Source organism: Xyrauchen texanus, chromosome 14 (genome assembly GCF_025860055.1).
Source record: "Xyrauchen texanus isolate HMW12.3.18 chromosome 14, RBS_HiC_50CHRs, whole genome shotgun sequence".
Lineage (NCBI taxonomy): Eukaryota > Metazoa > Chordata > Actinopteri > Cypriniformes > Catostomidae > Xyrauchen > Xyrauchen texanus.
In genome coordinates, this window is record NC_068289.1 from 23747268 (window position 1) to 23756720 (window position 9453).

The window sequence follows — 9453 nt, forward strand, 5'->3', positions numbered from 1 at the left end:
CTCAGATGCATATAAGTTTACTTTAATTTATTTTACTTCCATGCATGATAGCCCAGGTGAGTTTAAATCACTGTGTGAATCGGTATGGATGTCAGAGGAGGTTGATGTCATGTAGCCTCCTCTCATTAATAAACTGGCCAATCAGAATGGATATTCAAATGATGCAATGTAATTTGCTTCTGTCCAAAAAGTGCTTCCTCATATATAACCAATCAGCAGCAGTAACCTTTCAAGCCAACCACCTTTCATTTTAATGTTAGTGTGTCATCAAACTTAATTGTGGTTTACGCAATACAACAGGTGAAGGAAGACTTTCAAATTTCGTCAAAACATCGATGAAATCCAAATTGTTGAAGGAGCTTAAAACAGGAATGAATAGCAGGATCATATTGAACTCATTGATGGACTTGCTGTACACATGGGTGACCATATGTTGGATTAAATGTTTCTGATATTCATTCATATTGAATTGATATTAATCATCAGAAGATTGATAAGTGTTGGGTTGGTGATTGGGAAGATTATAACGCACTGTTAATTGTCAAAGACAATTTCAAGATATCAGGGAGCGATAATCTTTGCACAGGGCATACTTTTCAGGAAAGAGATCATAGAACCTAATGCAGTCTTGTATTGGGTTGATGAATCAATATTGTTTTAATTTTTTGGTTTCCCAGAATATTTCCTATCAGATCGCCACTGCGTCTCTTCAATTGTTCATTGTTTTGTAATGCATATTTGTTATATTTTTTTCTCTGTTTAATGTTTTATGTTTAATTTCTGTACAGTGTCCTTGAGCTTTGGAAAGGCTCTATACAAAATACACATATTATTATTATTATTATTAATAAAAAACATATTAATCTACAAACATACAACAAATGACTTGTATTAAAAGTTATCGATATCTCTTTTATATCATCTGCTGGTGGATTCCATAAACTAAAATGCAGGAACTAAATTTAGACTTTGCAGTGAGAATAGACCTGGTTCTCAAATATCTTAGCACAATTACCTATTTCTCAGGAAAATAGCAAATTGTGCTTTGTGGCACTTTACTAATACAATACACTCACAGTTTGCGCACATATACCCACAGATAGCACAAACACTCTCACCCACTTGCACTTTATGCTGGCATGAAAATTGTACTTAACATTTGCGCTCTTACAACAAATGTGTAAAACGCAGTGCATGATCATTGAGCCTAGCACTACACCTAGTAAAAATTAAAAATAGAGCCAAAAATGTTTATACATTTTTTGAGATGTGTGAATACTTGTTTAAAGCTACAGTTTCACACTTTTTTTAATAATTTTTCATTTTGTCAACTACAATATGCTATTTTTGTCTACTAAATTTATTGAATTTTAGTCAGTGTGGAATTGAATAAAATTAATCAATTTGACATGACGGAATATTGACTAAATTGAAATTTAGTTTCAGATGAACTACTTTTAACTTGACATTGCATCTTACAAGTCAGGGACCATGATTAAATGTGTTTTTGTTCTCTAATAATTCCACTACATTAGTGCAATTAATTGACAGCACTAAAAATCTTCTTTTTGCAAATCTGGCACACGACTCCTCAAACAAAAGTGATGAATAAGTCGTCTCGATTAAATTGATTGTCTGTACACTAGAAGTTACTTTACAGCATACTACAAGCACAGGAGTGTGTTGGCCTGCTAAATGCCCTGTGAGAAATAAATTCCAGTGTTTTGAGCTCAGACTGAGGAAGAGGGTCAACCTCTGAAATGTCACTGCAATCATCATCCTTCACATAATTATCATAGCTTCAGAAAAAAATAATAATCTGCCTAAAAAAAACCTTAATGTGCACGCATTTATGCCTTTAGCAAGATCTTTACAGTATTTTCATCCAAGCCCAGACAAACATTAATACTTTTCCCCATTTGAAGTATTATGTTAAGATATAGAAAAAACAGGTGTAAAGACAAATAAAAAAAAAATCTTCAGACATAAATGTAAATCGAAGCAGGTATTGTGCTTGTCTCCTCTGTGCTGGATGAGTGAGGTTGACAGATCGCTGCTCTCTTCTCTGCCCGACCCTGTGAATACACATATATCCACCTGCTGTAAATGCGCGCTGACAGCTCGCCCCAAGAAATTAAGTTGGTAGTTTGGGGTGGTGGTAGAGAGCCTGAGCGAACAGGACATGCTATGTACACCCAGGCTAACAATGAACATATGCTTTGTTTTTCTGATGCCAACACGGAGCATTTATGGCCTCGAGATGCTCCTGAGATTCAGCGAGCAGTTTGAGCGAACAGCCTGCTGGCTATTTTTGCCTTTTTTGGCAGACTGTTGTTTCTAATTTGTTTACAGTAAGCAATAAGACTGCGATGGATGTTACATTGTGAGTAAAGCTTCACAGAAAAGCATATTCTATCCCTCTGGAACTTAAAAACATGACCTAAAGGTCTGGCCTGAATAACTGTTCAACTGAGCAAAACATTAATTTATGTCATTATTAAATGTAAGTCCACAGCTCTTTCAACATCCTGACAAACTCTATCTAAACTCTACGGGGGATTTTGTAAAAATTATATAATTCTTTGAACATTATATAATTCTTAATAGATCTGTAGTTGTACATTCAGAAAGGAGTATGTTAAACAATTACAATTAACCCTTAAATGCATTCCCAAACACTCTTACATATTCGGGTCTTTAGAGACCCGCCACATATATATATCAAAAATGGATATGCAAAATACCCAGATAGTGTCAAATGTTCAACATATTTTCAAGACAAGTAGATAACAATACATTTAAATATGTTTTGATATATTTTGATGTTTTATTTTTCATAAATTAAAGAGATAATGCAACAAATCAGGACAAATCAAGAACAGGATTCATAATTTTATGAGATGCAACTGACAGTCAAAGACGTATTGAGCTACACATAACATAATCTACACATGTGTAAAGTATGTGTATTTTCTCAGGTACTTATTGAGTCTAATAGATGTACAACTTACAGAATTTCAGTAGTAAAATCAAATGACAATAGTCATATCATACTTTTCATGTGTTGTACTTGCTATAGTTTACTTGCATGACGTTTCTTCATCAAATAGCAACGTCAAATTAAATCAATTCAATCACTGAAACAACAGTGCTACCATAAGAAATAACATAATGTATATTATGTATGTGTATACGCATATAAAATACTGATAATTCACCATTGTTGATAGTTCATGGTTGTGCAGAAAGCCAATGTGATATAGTATTTATTTGTATGAATATAGCACAAATTACTCCTGTAATACACAAATAAATAGATATCCTTTGACAGTAAACTTAAATAGATATGAAATCATTATAAAAAATATTTGTGGAAGTGCAAAAAAAATAAAAATACACTCTTAAATACCTCTGGGCTCTAGAGACCTATACACTTTTGATACTTAAACCATTATATACATTTTGTATTATTATTATTATTATTATTAAAAAATTGTATTTATGTATTTTTATTTTGTGCAATTTTGGCATTTTCTGTGCGTCACACTATTTATAGGAGTTAGATTGAGGAATATTAAAGAGATGTGGGCACAACTCCAAAAAATGGACGAGGTACAGGGGGGTGGAATGAGGTCCTGGGTCTTTAAAGAACCGAGGTATGCATTTAAGGGTTAATTGGATAACTACAACATACTCTCAAGACAACTTGTAATAATTTGTACAAGATGGCGAGATAGTAAGATATCTAATGACTTGGCTCTTACAATAATATACTTTTATTCCCATACAGACCAACCAGTCAACAAACAGAATTTTAAATTGATATGACACTACTGAACAAACTTGGTTACTCATTCCATATTTATTTTTGCAATACAAATGTCACATGTATGTTAATAACCTGTAATGCGCTTCCTTCATCTCATTCCAAACCCAATGTTTTCTTTCTTCCATGGTACAAAAAGATACTTCCCTATTAAAATCAAGGTTAGGTTAGGGTTATGTAAGGGGTTACATTTTATGGTTAGGTTTAGGTTTGGATTAGGGGTTAAATTTAGGAAAAATCATTATAAAAATTGTTAGCTGATTTCATCTATTTTTCTCTATGTGATTGAAAGTAAGAGCCAACTTGTATGATTTCTTACAATTTCTCCATTTTGTACTACGTGAGACTGGGTTGGAAAAAGTGCAATACATGGCTTCTACCAGTTTGTCTCTCTGGCACATCAAGAGTTGAAGTACTTTCGTTTTGTAGATTTGCTGCTCTTAAAGGAATAGTTCAACCAAAAATGATTATTCTCTTCTCTTTTACTCAATCTTATGCCATCTCAGACTCGTATGACTTTCTTTCTTTTACTCATGATTTGTGTGAATGGATAAAAGTCATTATTGTTGTAGCACCTCTAGTGTTTATTTCACCAGAAACCAGAAATCGTGATACATACAACAAGAAATGAAAAAAATAATTATAATGAATTTGGAACTTACTTATTATTCATTAACAAACCCCATTATAAACCCTTTATTAACCTTTAAATAAAGGGGAGCGTGCAAAGTGCGTGTAAAGATTGTTTGCTTGTGCATTTGAATGGTCATTCAGTAGCTTATCATCTTTTATGCTTTTAATTTGATTTGATTACTTAGTACAATGTTTTATTTTGTCTCTCTGTTTCTGTGTATATTACATTGATGTTGTTGTTGTGTAAGTTACATGTAAGTTGTTGCAGCAGCCGAAAAAGACCCCTAAAGAGACAATGAAGTTGAACCTAACCCAACCTAACATCTCAGGGTTTGCACACATTCGGTAACATTAGTTAACTACATTAGTTAATATGATCTAACAATAAACAACATTTTACAGCACGTGTTAATCTTCTTTAATGTTAATTTCAGCATATACTAGCAAATTTATCATTAAAAGTTGCATTTGTTAAAATTTGTTGTATAATGAGCTAACATGAACTTGCAATGAACAATTGTATTTTCATTCATTATAATTAACAAAGATGAACAAATGCTGTTCAGTGCTGTTATTCATTGTTAGGTCATGATGCCTAATGCTTTAGCTAATGTTAACAAATAAACCTTAATGTAAAGGTTTACCACATACACATTTGAGCTGTCACATGAGCATGACAGCGTTAACAATGCAAACTGTCATCTCATCTCAGTCAACAACAGCAACAAAAAAGACAAAATCTAAATTATATACATATATATATATATATATATATATATATGATCTCTTACTGCTTTTTGTTAATTTTTACCTAATAACTTTTACACTCAAACTAGTATATATTAAAATCTACATGATGATGATCTTTAATGTATATATTCTGTAAATTGCAGCCTTAACAGATTTTCGTCAGTATTGAGGTGAAGCTTAGAGACAGATGACAGATCAGTGTAATGCGGTCACATCTGAAAGGATGCACACCTTTATCTCAGGTAACATGGGTACCAACAGGAGTGACAGATGGGTACTATTGGGGTACAGGGTGGATCGGGGTGCACGGTGTGAGTGCAGATGGAAGTTCTGTCATATTGCAATAATGAAGCACACCTGAACTCTGCTTCAAATACCAGAGGAGGATGAAAATGTCACATGCAATTAAAACTCATGACACAAGACGACACAAATCAAACCTAGACACTCAAAAGAGAAGATGAGAGACACAATGAGTTATAATACACCAGTGTCTTTCTACCTCACACATTCTTGTGTTAGTTATTATACTCTCCCACACTTTTGCATTTTATTTATTTAAAATGTATCTGAGTTTACTGTTGTTTGGTCCAAGAAGAGCTATAAGATATGTCATTTGGCCAAATTCAAAGCATTAAATGTCAATTAAACTGATTGTGAATTTTCAATTTTAAATCTTCCATATAGTGCTGGGTAATAACAGATTATATGTAATCTGTTACATATAATAACATGATTATCTGGATTACATAATCCAATTACAAAAATTACTAATAATCAGTTTGCATTACATTTTAAAATACTTATAAACAGATTTCAGTTAATTTTTAATGGATTACATGATTACATATTAATGCATCATGCAATCATGCAACAACAGTAAATTGTTCATAGTGTATTGATTCCCCTAATTCATCTTTTTTATTATTTTTCATTCTAAATCAGACAACTGTTGATATCCATTGTGTAAGTCTTTCAGTATATTTGGAAGAGAGGGTGGGATGGTGGCAGTGGAATTGCACAGTTCGCAGAGGATTAATTCAATTAATTGACAATAATTGTAAAATTAGAGTTAAGGCATTTATAATGTTGTCTATTTCTTTTCAAATAAATGCAGTAATCTTCAAACTATCTGTCAGTCCAAGAATCCTCTACTTGCAGCAATGCAACTGTTCGGCATATTCTGTTCATTAAAGCTGCTAGTTTAGGACCTGTGAGGAGTCTGTTTCACAAATTAGAGACTGGTGTACTTGTATTGGGTTGTCCACTTCTCTCTCTGTCCCGGTTTGATCAAGTTTGCTTTATTCTTACAAAATAGAAGTGCATGGAATATCTCTAAAAAGAACAATAGTTTGATGATTTTGAGGAGAAATATGTCTCTTTTTGGTTATTTTTAAAACCGAAATTTGAATTGCAAGTGTAAAGTAACTAAGAGAACAAAAAAATGCAAATGTACTCAATACTTTTAAAAAGACACTAGTGTTATTTCCACACTTCATTAAGTAGCACAACCATTTTAACCATTCTAACAAACATAAATGTTACTTGAGTACTAATTCCCAATCCTGTAAAATTAGCCTAAAACGCCTAATCAAGGCATACCCAAAGTTCATTTAAAGCTGTTCTTGAACCTTTTGGAGTACATGCATGGTTTTGGTCACATTTGAAAGGGGACACTCTGAAGTTTTTTCCCCAGCAGTCAGAATTACTGTAAGTGCTACTGATTTTGAGTAATAGAAGTTTGAACACAATGAAATAAAAGTTTGTTTTTCTTTGCATACAGATGCCTGGAGATGACTATAACTTGTAGCTATTAGCTTGAGAACACAATGGGATCACAGCATGAAGCCTTACCTTGTCCAAGTTCAAATTTTATAACAATACCATAAAAAATGAATATTTTACACATGTTTTTCTAAGGGTACACCCAGGCGTTTTACAAAAGTGCCTTTTGGATACTCCAAAAGGACCCTTTGGTAACCTAGGACAAAAAGGCTACTACGTTTGAACGCTTCAACGTACAGTCATAATTTTGGGCTCTAATTAAAGATGACACTTAGAGCTATCATATTCCATATCCAGATCCACTATTAGTTTTCCTGACACAGAGTAACTGATGCATAAACACATTAGAGTGCCTTTTCCCTTCTTGAAACTAAACTTTGTGCATATAAAAGAGTCAAAACTAGTGCTATGGTGGAAAATTTGTTTATATAAAAAATACACAACAAACTATTTACATGAATTTTTACACAAAGTATTTACAAACCATTATAACATTTTACATGTTTCTAGCAACATGCCAGTCATTGTAGCAATCACGTTTGGGTACAAAGCACAAAGGCACATCACAGGAGGAGTACTTCACTGGTTTCTTTGCGTGACACTGCCTGCACTTCAGACGACCAGCGGTGCAAGATTTGGTGATGTGCAACGGCCTGTGATGTGCTCTTCGTGGAGCAGGAGATACGGGTCTGGCTGTGGAGTGAGACCCCAACTCTGCTAGCTCCTCAGCAAGGGTCTCTCTGAAAGCCTTCTGGTTCATAGGGACCTCTCCTTTACATGGGGCTCCTCTCTTGATGAGGTGCTGTCCTGCTGCTCCACTTTATGTGGCCGCTTGCTGAGTGGGGGAGAAGTATCCGGCTCCCAATCGCTATCTGATTCATCAGATAATTGCCTATAGTGAGAATAAATAAATAAATGTAATTTACAAAGCTAGACACAACTTTTCCATCTTTTCTGTATTATATATATATATATATATATATATATAGTTTTTCTTTTCGAGTGTGTAAATATGTATTATTGTATGTATATTTACTGTAAATACTGTATACTTTGCCAATGTACTATGGAACAAATAGATAGGCCTACACCTCCCCATACATTCAGATTGTAACAAAGAGACTCTCAAACACAACATATATTGTTATTTTCAACTTATATTTATTGATTTATTTATATATATATATATATATATATATATATATATATATATATATATATATATATATATATATATATTATATATATATATATATATATATATATAAATATTTACAGTAAATATATGAAAACATCTATATAGCATGTCAATAGATCTGAAACAAACAATGAACTAAAACCTCACACACGCACAAACAAATACAAAAACCTCCAACAAACGGTTCAAACACTCACTGAGGAAACACACGACAAAGGGTAATTACAAAATGTGTATTCATTATTCAAACTAAAGCTTATTTATGCAGAATATACAGTAATATATGTTATAAAACACAAGAAAACACTTACTTGTCCAGAGCAATGTCTCATCTCTCCATAAACATTTCCTCTGCCTCTGAATCATCCGTATTGTTTTCAGAAATTTCATCTCCAAACTCATCGTTTTCACAATGAATGCCTTCATATATCACATCCTGGGGCGAAAATCCTGTTTTTCGCATCCGTTTCGCCATATTTAAATCTCCAAATGTGTAAACAGTTCCAAAACAACACTCTTCAGCTTTTACGCACAGACGCACAAAACACTCGGTAATGGCAAGACAACTTTGCGCACACACATTACAGAACCATGCTCTAATCTTCCCACTAAAGCCGCATATCACTATTTTCAGAATTTCATTGGCTATACGATGCGCCAGTCATTCACACTCTCTGATGTAATTGGTTTGATCAGGAAACAAAGGAAAGGGGGGAGGCCCTTACATTCGACACAGACTGTGGTTGGCTATTGAAGGCTTTGGACAGGACATGGAAGCTCCTATTGGGTCAAATGAGGTGTCAATCGAAAGGTCAGAGTGCAGCATCCATTTAGATACCGGATATAGGAAATGTTTACATCTGAACTGAAGTTATTACCGATAATATGTGAAAGATTAGGTACAGCTGCCAGGTGCTTTGAAATGATGCAACAAGAGTCTGTGGATATTTATTGATGTAATAATGTGATTTGGACTAAACATTTTACTTGATTTGATCGTTTGGACATTTGACAATGAAACAACACAGTTTTTGTCGGGAAGTTATGGATCAGTGGACTACTATGAGGCTTCATAGGAGAGTTGCCTACATTTTGTTATTGTTTGTTTATATGTTGGTGGTCTGACAAAGATATAGATTGTACCTGCTGTTGTGATTGTATCTTAAAATGGTTTATATCAATAGAAAATCAAGAAATGTAGCTTTCCAAAGATATGTGGCATGTATACCAATGTACACACAGCAGTTTTGTGCATCGCATA